The sequence below is a fragment of the Heterocephalus glaber genome, unplaced genomic scaffold (genome assembly GCF_053883595.1).
Source record: "Heterocephalus glaber isolate CG9 unplaced genomic scaffold, H.glaber_assembly_v1.0 deba00001666, whole genome shotgun sequence".
Lineage (NCBI taxonomy): Eukaryota > Metazoa > Chordata > Mammalia > Rodentia > Bathyergidae > Heterocephalus > Heterocephalus glaber.
Window position 1 is genome coordinate 10,624,783 of NW_028258406.1, and position 21,272 is coordinate 10,646,054.

General features: G+C 40.4%; 1 long non-coding RNA gene across 2 annotated transcripts; it reads left to right on the forward strand.

Annotated features, from left to right (window-relative positions):
* The first annotated feature begins 711 nt into the window (after window positions 1–711).
* LOC101706337 (uncharacterized) lies at window positions 712–20,091 on the forward strand. Of its 2 annotated transcripts, none has more exons than XR_205217.4 (4): window positions 712–790; window positions 17,387–17,460; window positions 17,549–18,379; window positions 18,788–20,090. It is a non-coding gene; the product is annotated as an uncharacterized LOC101706337 (long non-coding RNA). The 2 variants fall into 2 exon arrangements; XR_015445834.1 differs by lacking the exon at window positions 712–790 and adding an exon at window positions 1,908–2,072 and having other exon boundaries at window positions 18,788–20,091.
* The last annotated feature ends 1,181 nt before the right edge of the window (window positions 20,092–21,272 follow it).

The window sequence follows — 21,272 nt, forward strand, 5'->3', positions numbered from 1 at the left end:
GCACATGCACAGGTCTGGAGCATCATACAGGGAACAGGAAGTGGCTCACCACAGCTGGTTATGGAGTATGAAGGGGCAGGGACACAAGCGGAAAATGAGGTTAGACTAAGTGGAGCCCAGCATGTCTTATGCAATAGGAGAAGGGCTTTAAGCAGAGGCAGACCTTAACTAAATTTGTCCTTAAAACAATTATTCTGACAGCTGCCTGGGAATAGATTAGGCAGAAACACAGTAGAAACAAGGACTGCAGAGAGTAGGCTGTGGGAGGAATTCAGGCAAGCAGGGCTCCCTGAAATATCAGAGAGTGAGAGACAGAGAAGAGGCAGAAGGGATGTGACCACTGAGAGTTCAGGCAAGCCCCTACCTTCTTGGAAGTTAAAAATTCCAGGCTAGAGTGGTTTCTTGATACCAGTTTCCCAAATATAGCATGTGAGAGGAGAAGCCAGTTCAGGAAGGAATATAAGAAGTTTTTTATTTCATGTTTTTTGTGCTAACACTTGAGTCCACTCCTGTGTAAGGAGACAAAGGCAGAACATTGTGGCTGGTGCTCCTGTTGTGTGAAGGTAGTTTCAGTAGTTAGGAATTTTTAAGCAAGTCACCGACCATTCATTCCTTCGCCTCCTCCCTGGCGTGGTAAAGCAAGTTATGATCACTTCTTTCCTCATGGGGGTGTAGTGAGGCTTTGTTTAGCTATTTAAAGAGCTACACCATATTCAGATGAAAAGAGCTCTGTTGGTGAGGAGCATAAGGAGACCAGGCACAAAGAAATCCTTAAAAGGCTGCCTGAAAGGTAGGAGACAAGCTTGCAGGGGGTTCGTTCTGGCTTCATAATTAGATTTAAAGATCTAGAGATGAAAAACAAAAGATACAGGCAGCAGAAGATATGGATTCGTTGTCTCTGCAGGTGGATTAACATTTGGATGGGTTTTCCCAGATCTGACTGGACTGGATTAAAAGCCTACCATACTTCTCCTACAAGGGGACACTCATGTGGCAGCAGCAGAGACCTCAGGGGGCCCTAAAGACACAGCTGTCAACTCCTCAGCTCCCCACAGGGACCTCAGTCTGCAGAGGTGTGGAGGCTTAGGTCAGGCAGCTCCAGGCATGGGCTGCAGCTCTTCAGCAGCCCAGGGAGCCACCACTAGCCCCCACCCTTATAAAGTCCATGGGGAAGGAATGTCAGACACCCAAGCCCAGAAGCCTGGAAAATAATAAAAAGAAGTTTGCTTGGTCCTGAGCACCAGATGGCTTCCTTTCAGATAAGGCTTTTTAAGTGTCCACAGCATCGTTTCTTTCTGGCTAACCTTTGAGGCAGGCCGTTCTCTGACTGCACCTGGCTCCCGCCAGCCGCTCCTCCCCAAAGGGCTCTGTGAAACCAACACAGACTTCGTAAATTTTGAGTAAACAATTTTGCTTCCAAGTTATAAGTCTCTGGAAGAAATGGCAGCTTCTTCTGCCTGCATGAACTGGCTACTTCTCACTCTTTCCACTCCCCTCCCTGCACAATCTCTAGCACTTAAGTGTTCTTGCCTATCCTTCGAGGCACTGACAAATCACACTCCCCCCGGGGTCTTCCCAGGATAAGATCCTCTTCCTCTCCATCTCCCTGTTCTCCTGTTGCGTTTTATTTGTGATAACCCTGAGTTAAGTTTGCTTGCATTATGTTTGCTGTGGTTCTAAGGTTCTTTCTCACTCTTCATTTTCAGGCCCTGGAGAGCAGCACTCTGTTGGACTCACTCCCGTAGCCTCCAGGGCCTGCTACATTGAGGCTATTTAGTCAGTGTTTGCTGAATTCATTAAAATAGGTGAGGAAAAGCAGCAAGTTGCCCTGTTTCAATGAGAAGAGGCAGGTGTTTCCAAAATGACTGTGTTTCTACTGGCTGCCTGAGTTTCATAACCCAGTGTTATTGCAGGGGGATTTAGGGATATCTGGCAGGAGCCGTGGTTATAGGGCTGAGAGTATCCACTGGCCAGACCTTAGTGGTTCACAGGGCAACTTTATGCTCCTGGGGAGGGTTCTGACTCAGACATAGCTTGACTGAGCCCAGGCTTTTGAGCCCTGAAAATGCCAGGTGAGTCTCTGACCCTCTCTGATTCTCAGTTTCTTTATCTGTAAAGTAATGACCGCCATCCTTACATTCCAAGATAACTGCACAAATTGTGTAATATATGTATACTCTGTGGTACAAGTAGGAACTTTGCACAGTGTCTGCCACCAAATCAGTGTGTAATCAATTTGTTGAATAATTCATTCATTGATGGGGAATATTAACTAAAAGAAGGCCCAGTCTGGAGATGAGTGATGTAAGGCCTATGAAGAAGGCTGGATCTCGTGATACAAGCTAGCAAAAATGTTTATGTGTTGATGCATCTGTAATTTGGAATATGGAAACCCGAATTCTGACCAAGTTTCTCTGGTCTCCAAGAATATGCTGAATAATTTTTCTTAGCATTGACAACACATGGTCAAAGCCATAGTTCCCACTGTCTCCACAGGAGCATCATGGGTAATAAGCCACACAAGGCTGTGGACTCTTTTAGGAAATGTGAACATATCACACAGTCTATAGTAAGCAAGACATAAATGTTAGTTTTATATTTACTATTATCATATTCCCCTGTAGACTAAATTCTTTGGAGTTAGAAACTGTGTCAGTTTTGCTCTGAACTCTGTACTCACATCTTTAGTATAATACCTGACAGATAAAGTGTCCCAGTGACTGCAGAAAGGAATTAATGACCTGTCTGGTGGTATTAAACTTCGAAGTGTGAAGGCTGTGATGATCAGTAATATTTACTCCATTCTATTGGCATTCAATGATTTCTAGTCAGATGCAGTGACCAGTTAAAGGCAGAAAGTATTTCAGCTGTGGAATCTGTGATTGCATTGTATCATGAATGAAAATAAATCAACATTTTTCTTTTTCTTCCTCAATCTAGTTATTATCTCTGTGAAATAATTGGGAATTGAGAGAAATTCTATGTTCCTTCTTTTTTTAATGTTGACCAACAAATTTATGATCTTGAATGCATAGTAATAATTAGTATTGATTAACTTGATTTACAAACTTGGGCCATAGTGTGCTGGAAATTCTGCAGATTTGCTTGAGCACAGGCACTGACAGAGAACAATCTAAATCCATGACCACTATAGATTTTCTCTAAACCTAAGATCCACACTTTTGATGCTGCCCAGAGTCATGACTGAAGGAGTGGGAACAAAGAGGGAATGATTTTTAAGGTGCTACCACTGGGTAGCGACTTTGCATCTATGTAGCAGTAATTTGGGCTGTCCACCAAACAAATGCTTCAAGTTCTTCTTCTGGACACATTTTCCACGCCCCCAAAGCTGGGTTTAGCCACATGGATTGCTTTGGACAATGAAATATGAGCAGGAGTAATGCCAATTACTTCTGCAGTGAAGTCTGAAGAGCCAGCATGGTATCTTGCACACTTATTTTCCCTTTTCCATGGCAGGGTGCCATATGACAGAGCCTCCTTTACCTAGGCCCTAGAGTGAGGACAATCCTGAAAGAGAGTCCCCGGCTGATTCCCCATGAGTACATGTCCTTAGCAAGAAATAAATCTTTGGTGGTTTAAGGCATTCAGACATAGACAGTCATTTGTTGCTCCAAGTGGCATGGTATATACTGATAAAAGGTTAAATCACTGATAAAATGTGTCAATTCATTCAAGTTTCATTTTTTAGAAATCCAAGAAGAGGGTATTGGGAGACAATTCTTATTGGGTCTCATGCCTCCTGTATGTCTTGCAAGCACAACACTAATTGCCTTTGTTCCCAAATACTGCATCTTCTCAAGGACATGTGTACAGCCAACAACTGGAAATTAGAGAAAGTATCTTCCTTCCACAGGAAAGAGCAAGTATGCTTACTGTCCATCTCAAATTCAGGATACCTACGCTCAGGGCACCTCATCTTTAATAGAGCTAACTCTGTGTGCAGGCATCCATCTGAGTTGCAAGGAGAATGTTTATAAATATGGTGACATTCATGTTGTGCTGCACTATGAATACTAAAGCCCATATATATGGCCTATAAATCTGTATGTTCTGCTAGTATCTTTTGTTTAAAAAATTTTATTTTATTGGTACATTTTAGGTATACAGTATAATGACATTCATCATTGGAAATTTGCAACTTTACTCAATCTCTCTTGGTTCTTATTTTTTTCCCCATTCCCAAGCCCTCCCTTCAACCCTTCCATCCCTCCCTATTTACAAAAGAGTTGTTTCCATTTTTTCATTTTCTCATATTAATCCCATTCCCTTCTTTCCTTTCCTCTAACCATCCTGCTTCCCCTTCCCCTTTGCCCCTTTTTCTTCCTATTTCACATTATCTATTATACCATTTGGTCTTCATTCACACTTTCAGTTGCTCACACTAGAGAGACTATTCGGTATTTACACATGTGTGTTCTATTTATTTCACTGGAGAATATCACCTCAATGTGCATCCATTTAGCTATAAACATCTCTAATTTTTCATTTTTTATGGCTGAATAGTACTCCATTTTATTAAAAAATGACATTTTCTTTATCCAGTCTCCAGCTGATGGGCATTTAGGCTGTTTCCAAGTTTTAGCTATTACAAATTGTGCTGCTATGAACATGGGTGCACATACATCACTGTGGTATGATTCTTTTAATTCTTTGGGGAAGATACCCAGCAGGGGAATAGCTGGGTCAAATGGGACTTCCAGTCCTAGTTCTTTGACATAACTCCACACTGATGTCCACAGTGGTTGCAAAAATCTACACCCCCACCAGCAGTGGAGCAGGGTTCCTCTTTCTCCACAGTGCCCCCCCCACCAGCATTTGTTATTGGTTGATTTCATGATAGCAGCCATTCTTTCTGGGGTGAGGTAGAATCTCAGCATTGTTTTCATTTGCATCTCTCAAATGACGAGTGATGTTGAACATTTTTTCATGTATTTATTTACTATTTAGATAGAAGATCTTTGTTTGAGGAACAGCTGGTGAAGATTTTTTCCCACATTGTGAGTTGTCTCTTCACACTGCTGGTGGTTTCTCTTGCTATGCAGAAGCTTTTTAATAAGAAGAGATCCCACTTGTTGATTGTTTATGCTAGTTGACAGGCAACTGGAGTTTTGTTCATAACATCTTTTCCTATACCAATGTCTTCAAGAGTTCTACCTAACCTCTGTTACAACCAGTTCAGCATTTGTTTTAATATTTAGATCTTTCATCCATTTTGATTTTAGTTTAGTGCATGGTGAGAGATATAGGTCTAGTTTTAATCTTTGGCAAGTTGAAACCCAATTTTTCCAGCACCATTTATTAAAGAAGCTATCATTCCTCCAGTTAGGGTGTTTGGCTCCCTTGTCAGACATGTGGTAGCTAAGTGTGCCTGGAGTTGTTTCTGCATCTTCTAATCTGTTCCATTGGTCCTCAGGTCTGTTTCTTTGCAAGTATCATGCTGTTTCTATCACAGTAGCTTTGTATGATAGTTTCAAGTTAGGATTGTAATACCCCCTGCTTTTGGTATTCTGGGTCTCTTCTTGTTCCAAATGAATCTTTGGATTGTTTTCTCAAGGTCAGAGAAATATGGTGCTGGGGTTTCCACTGGGATTGCCTTGAATCTATGTAGCAGTTTTGGAAGTATGGCCATTTTCACTAAGTTGATCCTTCCTACCCAGGAGCAGGGGATGCCTGTCCATTTTCTGATATTGTCTTCAATCTCTCTTTTCAGAGTGCTATAGTTTTCAGAGAAGAGGTCTTTGATTTCTTTTGTTAGGTTGATTCCGAGGTATTTCAGTTTCTTGGATGCTATTGTGAATGGAATTGTTTGCTCTATTTCTGTCTCAGTGAGTCTATTGTTCATGTAAAGGAAAGCTATTGATTTTTGTGTGTTCACCTTGTATCCAGCTACTCTCCTGAATTTGGTTATTAAGTCTAGAAGACTTTTGATGGAGTTCATGGGGTCTTCTATGTAGAATATCATGTCATCTGCAAATAACAACATTTTGACTTCTTCATTTCCTATCTCTATTCCTTTTATTTCTTTCTCTTGTCTCACTGCTGTGGCTAATGTTTCCAAAAGTATATTGAACAGAAATGGTGATAGTGGACATCCTTGTCTCATTCCTGATTTTAGTGAGAAGGATTTCAGTTTTTGACCATTTAGTATGATATTGGCTGTTGGTTTTTCATAGATGGCTTTTTTCAGATTGAGGTAGAGACCATCTATTCCAATTTGTTGTAGGGTTTTTATCATAAACCATGTTGGATTTTGTCAAATGTTTTCCTGCATCTATTGAGATGATCATATGGTTTTTGTCCTTCACTATATTGATATAGTGTATTACATTGATTGATTTTCATATATTGAACCATTCCTGCATCCCCGGGATGAATCCCACTTGATCAGGGCATATGATCTTCTTGCTGATCTTCTACATTCCATTTGCCAGCATCTTATTAAGGATGTTTGCATCTATGTTCATTAGTGAAATTGGCCTATACTTCCCTTTTTTGGTTGGGTCTTTCCCTGCTTTGTGGATCAAGGTAATGCTTGCTTCCAGGAATGAATTTAGGAGTATTACTTCCCTTTCAAGTTCCTCTCTAAATGAGGTGTAGAATTCAGCAGTGAAGCCATCAGGACCCAGACTTTTCTTAGTTGGTAAGTTTTTAATTACATTTTTAATTTCATTGATTGATATTGGTTTGTTTACAATTTTTAGGTCTTCTTCACTCATCTTTGGTGATTCATACATATCTAGTAATTTTGTCCATTTCTTGTGTTTCCATCTTATTGGCATATAGGTTCTCAAAGTAGGTATTGATGATCCTCTGGATTTCTGCTGGGTCAGTTGAAATTCCACCCTTTTCCTTCCTAATTGCATGGATTTGGGCTAAGGATTTGTTGATTTTGTTTTTTCTTTCAAAGAACCAACTCTTGGCTTCATTAATTTTTTCTATCATTCTCTTAGTCTCCATTGCATTGATTTCTCCTCTGATCTTTATAATTTCCTCCCTTGTATGAGCTTTGGGGTTGTCCTGCTCTTCTTTTTCTAGAAGCTTGAGGTTCAGCATCAGGTTGTTTAATTGGGCTCATTCAGTTTTCCTAATATGTGTATTCACTGCTATGAATTTCCCTCGTAAGACTGCTTTTGTTGTGTCCCATAGATTCCAATATACTGTATTGTCATTGTCATTTAATTGAAGGAACTGTCTGATTTCTTCTTTAATTCCTCTATGACCCATTGATTATTCAGAAATGTGTTGTTCAATTTCCATGTGTTTATGAAATTCTTGCAGTTTATTTTGCTATTGATCTCCAATTTCATTGCACTATGGTCTGATAATATACAGGGGATAACTTCAGTTCCTTTGCACTTACTTAAACATGTTCTATGAATGAGTGTGTGTCTATTTTGAAGAATGACCCATGTGTAGCTGAAAAGAATGTGTATTCTGATTTTGTGGGGTGGAATAGTCTGTAAACTTCTGTTAAGTTCATTTGTTCAAGAGTTCAATTGAGTTCTAGTATTTCATTACTTATTTTTTGTCTAGTTGATCTATCATTTTGTGACAGTGGGGTATTGAGGTCCCTCACTACTATTGTATTAGTGCATATATGACTTTTCATGTCTGTTAGTAATTGTTTTATATAGTTGGGTGCACTAGCATTTGGTGCATATATATTTATGATTGTCATCTCTTCCTCTTGGATTGTTCCCTTTACAAGGATGTAGTATCCTTCTTTGTCTCTCTTAATCAATGTTGGTTTAAAATCTAGTTGATCTGCAAAGAGGATAGCTACTCCTGCCTTTTTGAGGGTTCCCTTCACATGGAGTATTGCTTTCCACCCTTTAACTTTCAGTTAAATTTCAGTCTATGAGTTTCTTTTTGAAGTAATGTGTTTCTCGTATGCAGCATATTGTTGGATTTTGTTTCTTGACCCATTCTGCCAGTCTATTTCTTTTGATTGGTGATTTGAGACCATTAACATTGACAGTTATTACTAATACATATTGACTCATCATTGTCATGACTTTTTCTTTTTGTTGGATTCTCCCTCTTTGCATTTAATTTCCTGTCAGGCCCAGTGGATTTATTCTGCTGTGAGTCCTGAGCTTGTGATCCTCATTGTCTTTTCCTAGGACATTGTGTAATAATTTTGGAGTGCTGGTTTGGTATTCATGAAGTTCCTAAGGTGCTCTTTGTCATGAAAGTATCTTATTTCTTCATCAATTGTGAAAGATAGTTTTGCAGGGTACATCAGTCTGGGTTGGAGGCTGTTTTCCTTTAGAGTTTGGAATACGTCACTCCAAGCTCTTCTTGCCTTGGGTGTTTGTGTTCAGAGGTCTGTCGTGATTCTGATGGGTTTTCCTTCATATGTGATTTATTTCTTTTCTCTAACTGCTTATAGAACTTTGTTCTTCTGTTGGATTTCTGAAATCTTAACAATTATATGCCTATGTGTAGACTTTTTTTGATCAAAGCTATTTGGAGTCCTATATGCCTCACTTATCTGTATGTCAAGTTCCTTTCCCCTTCTTGGGAAGTTTGCTGCCGTTACTTCTGTGAATAGTTTTTTCATGTCATCTGCACTCTCTCCTGTTTCTTCATTGACTCCAATCTGTCTTATGTTACTCCTCTTTGCATCATCTAGCAGCTGCTGGATTGATTTCTCATGGTCCCTTACTATTTTAAAGAGTTTTTTCTTTTCCTGGTCACTAATTTCAATCTTATCTTCTATATCTGAAATTCTGTCCTCACATTGGCTCATTCTGCTTCATAGACTTTAAATGGAGTTTTAATCTCCTGGAAATCTGTTTGCATCGGTTTTATGGGTTCCATTTGTTTCCTATGTTGGGATTCCATCATGTTCCTCAGCTCCTCTCTAGATTTATTAATCATGTCCTGCACTATGGGTACAATCTCTGCTCTTATCTGAGAAATTATTTCTGATTTCATTTTTCCAGAGCCTCTTTTGTTGCCAGTTCAAGGAGTCCAGGTTTTTGAGTATCAGAGTGTTCTATCTCATTTCCCCTTGCTGTTGCTCTAGGTGATCTGAAGTCTGGTTTTGAGGCTTGTTTATATGTTTTGTCATTTCAACAGAGGGGGTGATGGTTCTGGAGCCCACACAGTTCACCTCCTCTGTGCTGGGAATGGTGCTATGGTGGCCCAGAAGCCTCGTCCTCTGCACTGGGAGTGGTGGCACGCCAGCCCGGAAGCCTTCTCCTCTGTCCTGCTAGTATCTTTGAAACAATGGCAAGCTAATATGGTAGCTTGATAGTCAGTAAAAATCTCAGACATTTCTTAGTTCTCTTCTCAATAGATGTTAGCATTATCATTTACACATGATGAAATGGAACTTCAAAGAGAATGTTACCTAATGTGACACTGCTAATAATTGGTGTATCCTACATTACCCATTATTTCCCATTGCTTGCCATAGAAAAATACTGAAAATTTATTCATATATATTATCTTCAATTTATCTTTTCATTTATTCAGTTCATGTCTATTAAATAGCTATTTTACTCCAAGTATTGTGCTAGGTGCTGTTTTTTAGAATTCTTTAAAAATTAGCATCTAGTTCTCCCATCAAAGCCATTTTGATACCTAACATACAACATTTGAAATCTCTTTAATCTTTGCATATACTACACCCATTCTCAACTGCCTTCACCCAACAAGTAAATGACCTGGATAATCTAGAAAAGATTCAGACTTCCTGTAATTTGACATCAAGAGTACATTTTGCCCATTGGTACCATAATAGGTCTTGGAGTTCTGGAGATTTCTGGAGGAGCACAGAGTATGTGTAGAATCAAGTATGTTTGGGGTCCTATAAATTACTCACTACTCACCAACAGCACTCAGACCCAAGCAAGGGATCAACTCAATTTCCGTCTTCTCCGAGGCCCTCCGCCAAATGCAGAGGAATCAAGGGCTTAACATAATTAAGCTAGAAGAGGCATGCACTTCCTCATCCTGAAAAAACCTCAAGGACTTAGATCCAGGAAAACTGAGCCAGAGCCTTATATCTAGCTCACCCTCCAGTCCTCCTTTCCTAGCGAGCTTAGTGGAAAGGATCTAGCTCAATAGATATGGGTTAAACGCTTGACTCCAGTCCAACCCACTACTCCAACAATTTTGGTGCAAGGTGTTTTGTTTTGTTTTGTTCTGTACTGTTTTCAACTTCTCAGAGCTTTCGTTTTTCTCTTCCATAAAATAGGATAGTAATACCTAATTTATAAAATTCTTGTGAAGATTAATAAGTGAGATTCCATATGTAAAACACAGTTCTAACACATAGTAGGCTTGCAGTAAATAGTGGCAACTTGCATTATTATTATCATCCTTTTGCTTTGGCTGGGTAGAATGAAAATCACTTTAAACAACAACAATAACAAAAAATTAGAGATTAGGTGCAGAGCCACTGGCTGAAAGCCAAAAGGGGAAGCTAAAGCGTTATAATTGCCTCTCCTGGGAAAAACAATAAATACAGGCAGCTGTGCTGCCTCTACTCTTTGGCAACCATAGGAGGGCTATGTCTAAGGACTTCTGAGTGTCCATCATGCACAAAGCACTCTAAACATGATTCAATGGATAAGGAGACAGGACAGGTTACTCCTGCCCTCCAGAAGTTTATTATCTCTAGTGCCTGGGATAAAGGGAGGATTAAACACAAAAAAATTCATTCACATATAAGGCAAGCAAGAAAAGGTAAGAATATGCAATAGCTGTTTATAAAAGGTAAGTTTTCTTTCTGATGAAGGAAGTTAAGACAGGTTTCATACAGCAGTATTTGACATGGGCAATGATAGATGAAATTTCAATAGAGGAGCATGGGAATAGAGGGCAATTAAGGCAAAAAAAAAAAACCCAATATGTCTGACAAGGATCAGGTACATGTGGAGTACAGCAAGTGATGTGGTTTGGCTAGAGAGTGTGATGGGAAACCAGGAAACAGAAACTGCACAAGTGATGGTCTTGAGAATGTGTTTAATGTGGCTGTCAGTGAAAGGTAGCAGCCTCAGGACTATGCTAAAAGAAAATTAATCTGACAAATGTGTTCAGACCAGGTCAGAGGAAAAATTTGCCAGCAGAGAGTGCAAATAGGTAGGTATGCAGCTCTTGAGGAACAACAGAATGGAAGCCCTGAACTCAGTGTAGCTGCATGAGAATAGAAAGGATGACTCTAAAAAAAGTGAAGGTTTGGAATTCAAGGAAATGAAGCCTGAGGACAAGCTTAATAATACCCAAGCCACAGAGCAAGCATGCTAGAAAGGTCAACACCTACCTACAGGTGGGATGGTGGTAGGACACCCTCACTGCTGTGGAGGGAAGACATACATGTGAAAGCTCTGCTTCCCAGAGCCAAATTGGTCAAGGATTCCAGGGCAGTTTTCCAGCAAAGGAAAAGTATTATCCACACAATAGACTAAGCAAAGTATTTATAGGCTGGACTGCTTTGAAAGATTTTAGAGATGGCCATGAAAGGATGTCACTGCACTGACTTGGAGGTTTTGGATTAGATTAGCTAAGACCTAGAGGTCAAGCTGTTTGGGATAACTCTCCAAACCAGTGCACATGGGGCCTCCTTTAGAGATTCCAAAAGTATCCTCTAATCAGGGTCATTTCCAACTCTGCAATATGCTTCCCAGGAGAAGGAAGAAATTGACACTTTACTAACCAAGCATGTTAAGACTTTGACTACCCCTTTCACAGAAACATTCTAGCAGAAAACATTGTATGCAGCTCTGGAGAATGAATTTTCCAAAATAAAGATCCAAAGCAACTTAGTATTGTGGATCAAGATTCTGACACATGTTCATCATTCAATGATTTACTTTTTAAAATATATTTTTTAAATGATCAAAAGTGCAGACAAGGATTTATACGCCAGAAAGTTTATAAAGGCACCCCCCCAAAAAGAAGAGCAAGAAAGGAAACAAGGGAGAGAAAAGAGAAGAAAAAAGGAAAAATAGGGAAAACAAATTAAATTGCAATAGGACAATGGTTAAATAAACTACAGTAGTCTTTGGAATACTAGGTAGAACTAAAAATCATCCTTCTCAATGACATAAAATCTGAAGATATGAAGGCGTTGTATTCATTAGCTACTGCCGCAACAAAGTTGCACAACCATCGCATCCCCCCCATTGTGTTTTTGAAAAATAACAAGACATTGTTTACAAAACACAGTCTACTAAATTATATATACACTAGCACACTATGATAGAATATGTGTATATGATTATATTTTTGGTCATTTTGTCCAAAATGGGAAGAGTAATAGTGTTGGAAGGATGGAATAGAGATAGTGTTTGTTTCTTTCTTCATATTTTTATGAGCTTTCAGATTTTTCTGTGGTAAGTATGTATTAACAGTAATCATAATAATAAACATTTATGGAAGATTTACCACTTTTCAGGTAAGGTACTATAATCTTTACATATATATCACCCCCTCGTAACAATTACAAAACAGGCAAAATGACTGCACCTATTTTACACCTGAGGGGTTGCAGCCTTAGAGAGGCCATTTGCTCAAAGTCACCAGGATGGGAAAGAGTAGAAATCAAACTCAAAGTAAATCCAATGGCCCCAGTCTCTTGACACCTAATTATTACATGAACTCTCCCCTGATTATAAATAAATATACATGTGTGTAATGCTTTTAATTAAAAATATCCTCTTTTCCTTCGACATTTTACTTTTCAGGCAGTATAGGATGCTCAGTAGAGGAAAGTATGACCTTCAGGAACTAGACTTTGGTTTCCTGCCAAGAAATTTACCTTTTATGCCAGCGTCACCACAACATCAAATGACTCGAAACTTCTTTGCAGTAGAACGATTATAGATTATAAAAGGTCAAAGAAAACAGCTTTCCGTTTTTAACTATTAGCTAATTAAGTAAACTGTTAAGTAGTTAATGCTAGAACTTGTTATTAGAGTTTACAAATAGATTAAGAACAAATAAGAATGTGTTTTTTACTTTGGAATAAAATAAAATGAGAAAGACCTGCCCATTTTACCCCTGGGAACACAAAGTGTGTTTCTTTGATAGGCAGAGCAATGAGTGGGAAGTATAATGGTCCTCACCTGGGCACAAGTCCAGTCCAGCCCCTTGTCAGCTGCATGAGGACCTCGGGAGAGGTCACTTACCCTCTCTGCTCTCAGTTACCTTATTATAGAGCAAAGGGGCCTACATGAAGTTTCTGGCTCTGATGATCTCTGGGTCTGTGATAAATTAAAATATAGAGGATAAACTTATGTCTAATAGGGCTAATAGGTTCCCAGACACAGGAATCTAACATTGTGCATGAACTCTCTCCTCTAGAAAACAGGCCCCCTGCCTTCCTCCCTAGCCTGAATGCCCCAGTTGAAATCATAGGTCTTAAACACAGCTTTCTGCTACAAACCAGCTGAAATGGCAATAGTGCTAGCAAGAATGTGATGGGAAATGGGGTGCTCTAGTTGCCAAATCAATTCCTACCTGTGCTTCTTTCTGGAACTACTAAGAGCACTGCTTTATGATTCCCTCCCCCTTTAAACCATTTTCTGTGGGATTCAGGGATCGTAATCCCAAGGATCACTAAACTAATTTATAAAATGAAAAAAAGGAAGTTATTTCCCATGCATGTAGCCTGATTTCCCCACTGACAATGCACTCACGCACTAGCTGGCAGTCCCTGGCTTGTTCTCCTGCACACCAATTGATATTCTCCTCACAACGCAGCACACAGGAGATTCAAGGCCAAACACAGATGATATACAATAGAAACAGGCTAAGAGTAGGCTGTTTACTGAGGGATGGGTCCTGTTACCTCCATCTTGTTTGGGGATAGCCAAGATCAGAAAGAGGAGGAATGGGCTCTTTGAAGGACAAACACCCATGCTAATTGTTTCAGAATTTACCTGCAGTAACTTCAAAGAACCAAGACAGAATTCTAAGCTGCATAGCTATGGCATACCAATCCCCTACCCCCTTCCTTATTCAACTTTACTCAGTAGCAGTAATAATTACATATTTAGTGTGCCAAGAATTGACACATGCTAGGTCCTACGGACTGCACAGGTTGGATGATGTCAGACCCAAGTGCTGCCCATAAGAAACTTGAAAACTGAAACTGTATCAACTGAGCCAAGCACAGTGACACGCAAGTGCAATTCCAGCACTCTGGGAGGCTAAGGCAGAAGGAGTACAGATTTGAGCACAAACTGGGTAACTTATCAACTTAGCAAGACCACATATATATATGACTGTGGGCTGGGATGTCACTCAAGGCCATTCTTAAACACTACACTCAAAGACAGGATGAGGAGAAATGTGACTAATGTTATAGATCAGACAAGATACCAAAATTGGAACATATTTTATCAATAAGTCATCACAACTACTATACTTCACAGTCAAGGGAACTGAGAGTCAGAGAGTTTAAGAATCCTGACCAAGGTAACACAGCTAGTAAATCATAACTCTGGGAGGAAGTGAACTCAGGTTCACATTGCCCTGAATGTTCCTAAAACCTGGTGTTTTTATTATATCGCATTCCTATGTTGGATGTCTGTGGCATTATGTCTGTGTCTGTGTGGATTTATATCTCTGAGAACCCTGGAATCTGAGCACGAATCAGTCTAGTTATGCAAACTGCCAGGCACATGCACTGTCCACCTTTCCCTACTTCCAAGAGTCCCTCTCCCAATGAAGGAGTCAAGATAAGTTATCACCTTTCACTTTACTGCTGGAGCTAGGAAAAGATGTGACTGTATCCTTGCCCCCACCTTTGAGTACCTTTGTCACATGATGTCCCAGCCCCATATCTGCATCTTCAGCACATTGAACCCAAAAAGTTCCAATCAGGCCACTGGGCCATAAAGAAATAAGCCTACTATGCCATTTTTCCAAAGCCTTCTCTCTGCTGCCACAGCACTGTAGTTTTAGTGCTGAGCAGTGACCTTAGCCAGCCTCAGGGGCTGAGGAGGAATCAGGGACCCAGGGACCACATGTTCCACTGAGTTCTACATTTCTTGGCACAGCCTGATTTAGGCCTGCCTTGCTTTGTCTTTTTATCCCAACTTATGAAAGTAAAAGTCATATGTCACCTTGTAACTTCTCCCAAACAAGATCCCAAAAACAGTGAAGAGATAAAAAGACAAAACAAATGACCTCTTCCTATGGAGGGGGCTATGGTTAGAGTGACTACATGACTTATGAGTCAAACTTGAATCTCCCTGAGTATGGAAAGGAGCCCATGATCAATATTTATGCCAGGACAATGAACACAACCCCGACTGTCCCACACAAGCCAAGATATCACCCTTCCTAGGCAGCAGGTAAGTTTTAGACATCCAGTTCCTTATCCTTACTCTTTTCTGTGCTGCATCTAGTGTATCAGGAGGTAGCCCTGGATGCTGTTAGAGCTTTTAATAATAGCTATGAAAAGCAAGAAGAAACCAGTCAAGAGTTCCTCCACCCAGGGGAAGGGTTGGAGAAAAGGAACAAGCCAAAGTAGAAGAATTATGTCTTTCCTGCCTGTCCTCTCTTTTCCTATTCCTTAAACCATCCCAATCCCCCTCATCCCACAGCCTTCTTCCTTGAAGTCTTTTTGCTTTGCATGATTCAAACATCATTTTAAAAACCAAATTATTCTGAATAAATTCTCTTTGCCAAAGATATTTGCATTTTAACTGTGAACAAATCCCTAAGGTCAAGGAGCTATTCTCAGCAACCTTGAGTCTATACCAGGTAAGCAGAAGCCTACTCAGTTCTCTTGTGAGGTCCCTTCATAATGAAAAAGCACCTCCCCCTTCTTAACTTTGCCAGAGGGTTTAAAGGGAATAACCTGGCCCTTATGCATAATGAATCCCCAGGATTAACTGATTCTAGGCTTAGTCAATAGAAGGTTAATGAGAGACAGACGCTGGGGATGCATGATGTGCCGGCATAGACTTCTGTGATGCCCTTTGGATGAGGGAGCCTGCTCTAGCATCCCCTATATCCTGTTGATAAAACTGAAGTTTTTTTCCCTGTAGGCAGCGAGAGCCATGCAGACGAGGGGTCTGCTGCTGGCTCTGTCTGCAGTCTAAATGACAACAGAACAACACCAAGAGAGCTTCCAGGGTATTTCTTAATTGGGTGCACAGAATCTCAAGTCTACTAATGACCATTTAAATATCAGCACCATTAGCTGCTTTGCTGTAGAACTACCTACCAGATGTGTAACAACCATATTTACTAGTCTGTTTGCAGCTGGTTGTACCTTCTCTGGGCTCATGCCCCAGTCATTGAGATGGCTGTTTTGCCATCTGCTGAAATGAGAGACACCCAGTACAACCCAGAGACACATCCTCTCACATCACACAAAATGCCCTGTGCAGGATCAGGAGGGAGGGCAGTGTCAAGGTCAAGTGATTGCAGCCATCTGATTTTTATTAAAAACAACATTTAAAAAAGAACAACCATCTTATTGCCACCAGAGTACTGTACTTTATTTTTCTGCTGGGAGAAGGAAAGTTCTCTGAATGTTTTATTCAGCAGGAACTAGAACACTGTTATTACAAACTTTCTTTCCCAAACTAATTCCCTGAGCTTATGCTGCCAGAATTCCTGCTCTCCAGGGCAGCTCTGCCTTCACTCATTGCCTTCTCAGCTTCTGCTAAGAAACCTGTGCCAGTGAGTGGCAGATCATCTTGGTGAGGGCTACAGGGCTCGTTGTGGTGCCGCCCCACCTAGCATGGGTCTGAGAAAGCCAGTAAACTGCATGGGATCACCTGAAAAGCTCAATGTTTCCTTCTGTGGCTTACCTGGGTTCTCCTCAGGCAGACATGGAGCCTGTTAAGGATCTGTGATGGTCTCCAACCACAGTGTCACATCAGGATTCTGAGTGAACCCTCCCATGAGCAGCCCCTTGTCAGCTAAATGACCCCAGAGGTCAGCCAAGGTCAGAAGCGATTAACAAAGGGAATGCAAGGGACATGGAGTACACCAAATTGTGAAAATTTTTGAGTGGCTCCAGAGGTAAGAAAGAATTGAGATGCCTGACTTTCTCCTAGAGCACTGATGGGTTGCCTGTGTGTGACTGGCCACATGGCACTTTTTGTCTCAGATGGAGCATGACAAAGGGGATACAAAGTTCTAAAAGTCATCTCCTTTTCAAAAGTTCATCCAGAAACATCACTGCTGGAGGAGAAATTCCCTCTCTCTATTTTGGGCTCGGGTAAAGCTACCACTGAAGTTCGAACATTAAAAATATGTATACATCCACATACATATTAGCCCCCAGTTAAGATGATTCAATGTACAAGTTTTTGATTTTGTGATGATGCAAAACTATCCAAGTGCAGCAGAACCATAGTTCAAATTTTGCATTTGGATCTTTCCCCAGGCTGGCGATATTCAGCACAATCCTCCCTGGAGATGCTGGGCAGTGGCAGTGACTTGCAGCTCCCAGCCAGTCATGTAAGCATGAGGAGAAATAATCCATTATGTCCTGTAGGCTAGATGTATTTGATGCCCTTTCAAATTGATATTTTTAATTTAACCACAGGTTTACTCAGCCACAATTCCATGGTAAGGTGAAGAATATCCACAGTGATGAATGACCGAAAGATGAATGAGATGCTAAAAGAAGTACCCACCCACTATGGCACTGGAGGGAAGGTCCCAATCTCAACTATCAAGACACCTTGTGCCTAGGATTGGAAGCAGACACATAGAAATCCACCAAACCCCATCTAGATTCTGAGCCCCACCCTTTCTGGATGGTTTCCAAGGATTTTGACTCAAGAATTTTGAATCAAAACTTCTATCTTTGCTTAATAAGCTTAGTAGGTTTTCCCAACTTCAGCTACACAAGAAAATTTAAATTTATGTATCAGTGACTGGGCCTCACCTAAATCAAGGGAATCAGCATCTCTTAGTAAGGCTATAGGCCTAGACAAGGATAAACCTCTGGGTGATTTTTCTGTGCATACAGCATTGAAACCATACTTCACTGGTCAATTATCAACTTTTACAGCTTTAAACAAATGTTAGGGAAGATATACTTATTACAGAACTGACTGCATGATTAAGAGGATAAATAGGATTTAGAAAATAAAGAAGCAGTCACCAAAGACAAAACATCAGTAAGGGTGAAAGCAGTAGTCACCAATGAAATTGCGGTGCCAGGTATTGTCTATTGGTGCTGGCACCAATTTCCAAGCTCTCCTATTGTCTTCCTTGTCTGAAGAGAAGGAAGATTAAAACTCTATGTCCCAGTCTTCTTTGTAGATACAGTCCCAGTAGTGTTTTAGATTCAGTTAACATGATCCACTCCTGCTACATTTGGAAGATGGAAGGATTTCTGCAGGTACAGGGAGAGGAGGCACCAGCAGAGGTGAGTGTTTGCAGCAGATGGACTCCATGTTTCACATGTTATCATTGGGTACCAGTGTGGAGGATGTGGGAATGGCACTACAACCAGTGCCAGATCTCTTGATTTTTGGATTGTAGGTAGTGGTGTAACCTCAAAAGCAAATGTTAGATGGCAGCCTCTGATTGCTGCACTTCCAGCCTTTTCAACAATTTTTTAAGCACTTAATTCTCTGTGTTAAATCCTTTTCTTGTAATACCTAGAGTTGCTGGTTGCTCATGAGCCCATTTTCTTTTCTGCTGCACACCCGCTAGATATTATGGCTCCCAGTGTCCTTGCAGCTAGGTGGAGCCCTATGTTAATGGGTTGTGAGCAAAATGTTGGACACCACTTTTAGACCACATAAAATCCTTCATGTTCTTTACCCTCCAGCTGCATCATGAGCACAGTGACCTTGTAATCTATAAATGGACATGGTGAAGATGCAAAATGGAATGAGTCTGGGGTCCTGAATCACTGCTTGGAATAGAGGCATCTTGGAAGAGGTTTCTCCCATCACAGTGGCACCAAACAAAATGACAACTGGATATAAAGGGGAGACAAAAGGTGTTGGGAATGAGTGAGATGTTAAAAGAAACAAGGACACAGTGTTAAATCAGTGGACCCTGATCAGTTTAGGGAGAAAAAACTTGCTGTTGGGATAAGCCACCAAGAGAATCACCTTTATCTAACAGCACTTAGCAGAATAACAGTTAAAAGAAGTTGTTTCTGTTCTTACACTGAACCGTAACTGAAATAGTCACCAAAGTAAGAATAAATCACCAGTAAAATTGATGCAGAAAGCATTATTAGGGACTGAGAATATAGCATGTGCAAAGTCTTGTGTTCAATTCCTATTACCACAAAAAAAAATTTTTGTCACAAGTGAAAAAGAACACATGAGTTGGCAGAATCCAACTTTAAAAAAAAAGAGAGATTTAGTATCTATGTGGGACAACAAATGTGTTAATTAGCTCAGTAGTGTCAATCATTTCACAATGGATATGTAATAAAAGTTTTGCACTTTGAAGACATACATTTTTTACTTGTTGTTTTCAAAAACACTGAAGAAAAAAGATATTTGAGAGACCCTGCATCATAATAAATTCTCTGGGCAAAGGTACAGGAACGAAATTCTTTTGGTGGCAGATAAACTTTGGCCTGTCCACTATTCCAACCTCATCCTCTGCCTCCTTCTACATCCAGTAAGCTCCAGCCAAGCCACTTGGAAGTACACACATACACACACACACACACACACACACACACCATAGATCTCACTATATTACTCCTTGGAGGAAGTTGAGATCTGGGAAACTATCCTCACAGAGGAACTTGGCTCCAAGCAGTCCAGGGATGACACCCAAGAAAAAAACTTTCTTTGGGATGGACTGAAAACCACCTTTCCCCACTGTGGACATTGATTCCAAGGGCTGCTCCCCCTGGATGAATTCCAGGAACAGATGCAGATCTCAGAGACAAGTGGGCACATCCCAAGCTACAGATGTGGGGCCTGGCAACTGAACTGACAACTCAAATAGCATTTCTCACCCACAAGCCAGGCCAGCTTGTCTGTTCCACTGACTGGGAGCGTGCCTTAGAAATCTGCTCATTTTTTGAATTGTGTCACAATTCACCCTTTTGTTGTTCTGGAACACTCTGGAGCACAGGAGGCCAATTGCCCTTCATAGAGTGACATCTGTTTGAGATGAGCAAAGTCTCAGACCCAGAACCTCTCTATGTCATCCTGAAGGCAACACATAGTCATTCCTCCCTCCTTTGCCAGACTTCCCTTTTCAGTAGTCCACAAACCAAGAAGAGGGGAAAATACACTATCAAGGTTAGTGATGTAAAGGAACCCCAAGAGATAAGTGCATTTTACTAAAAGCGGAGTACAAAATAAGTATCCATTCCTCTTCGAAAGACTGATAACTCTTGTTGACTATAGCAAAGAAAGTAGGAAAACATATGTATCTAATTTAGTCTTATCTACAGAAAGGGATGGAAAGATAAAAAGAAAAGGGCAATAGGTTATTTCTTCTGTTCATATTGGCCTGTCTTTTGGAGTCAAAGTATAGAAACATCAGCTTTGAGGATCAATTGAGATGATGTTTCTTTGGAACTCCTCAAGGCCAAAATGCACCTGCTTTCAAGAGTCACTAATTGCAACAACTATTATAGGGAGAAGATGTAAACTCTAATCCCAGTTATTTTTATATCTTGTCAATTCAATGATCCCTCTGAACCAGAAATTTCAAATAAGAAACTGATAATTCTTTGTTAAGGGCAGAACGTGTGCCAGTGACCTTACTAGACACTTTATATACTTAGTATCATTTAATTCACAAGATAGGATTCTGAGCTAGGTGATTTTATTCCATCTTACATAAAAAATGACATTGAGTTTTAGAAAAGTTAAGGGCAGCCCCCCCAAACCATTTCACTTATAAGCAGTGAAAAGAGTCAAACCCATTTTTGTATTATTGAATCCTTTGCTTACAACCACTCTGTGCATCAGTGATTGGTAGGAATGCTTGAGACATAGGGTAGAGATTTGGAAAACAAACCTTGAACATGGCTAGTAGCAAGAAACCATCCATGCTTTGCAAGTGCTGCCTGATAAGTCTGACTGATGCCAAGAGCTAGACCCTTCCCCTTCATGGCACTTCCAGACCATTGGAGAACAATTATAAGGGCAGTAGTTTACCACAGCTCTCAACAACCACCCATGCAAGAAAAATAATAAAAAATACAGGGATCCCCAAGATCACCCAGAAGTGTCCAGTTATCTTCTGAGGTGATTTGAACCTGCTGATTCCTTCAAAAGGAAAGCTGAAGAAGCTCGACTTAAAAGGCTACACTCTAAGTTATTCCATGT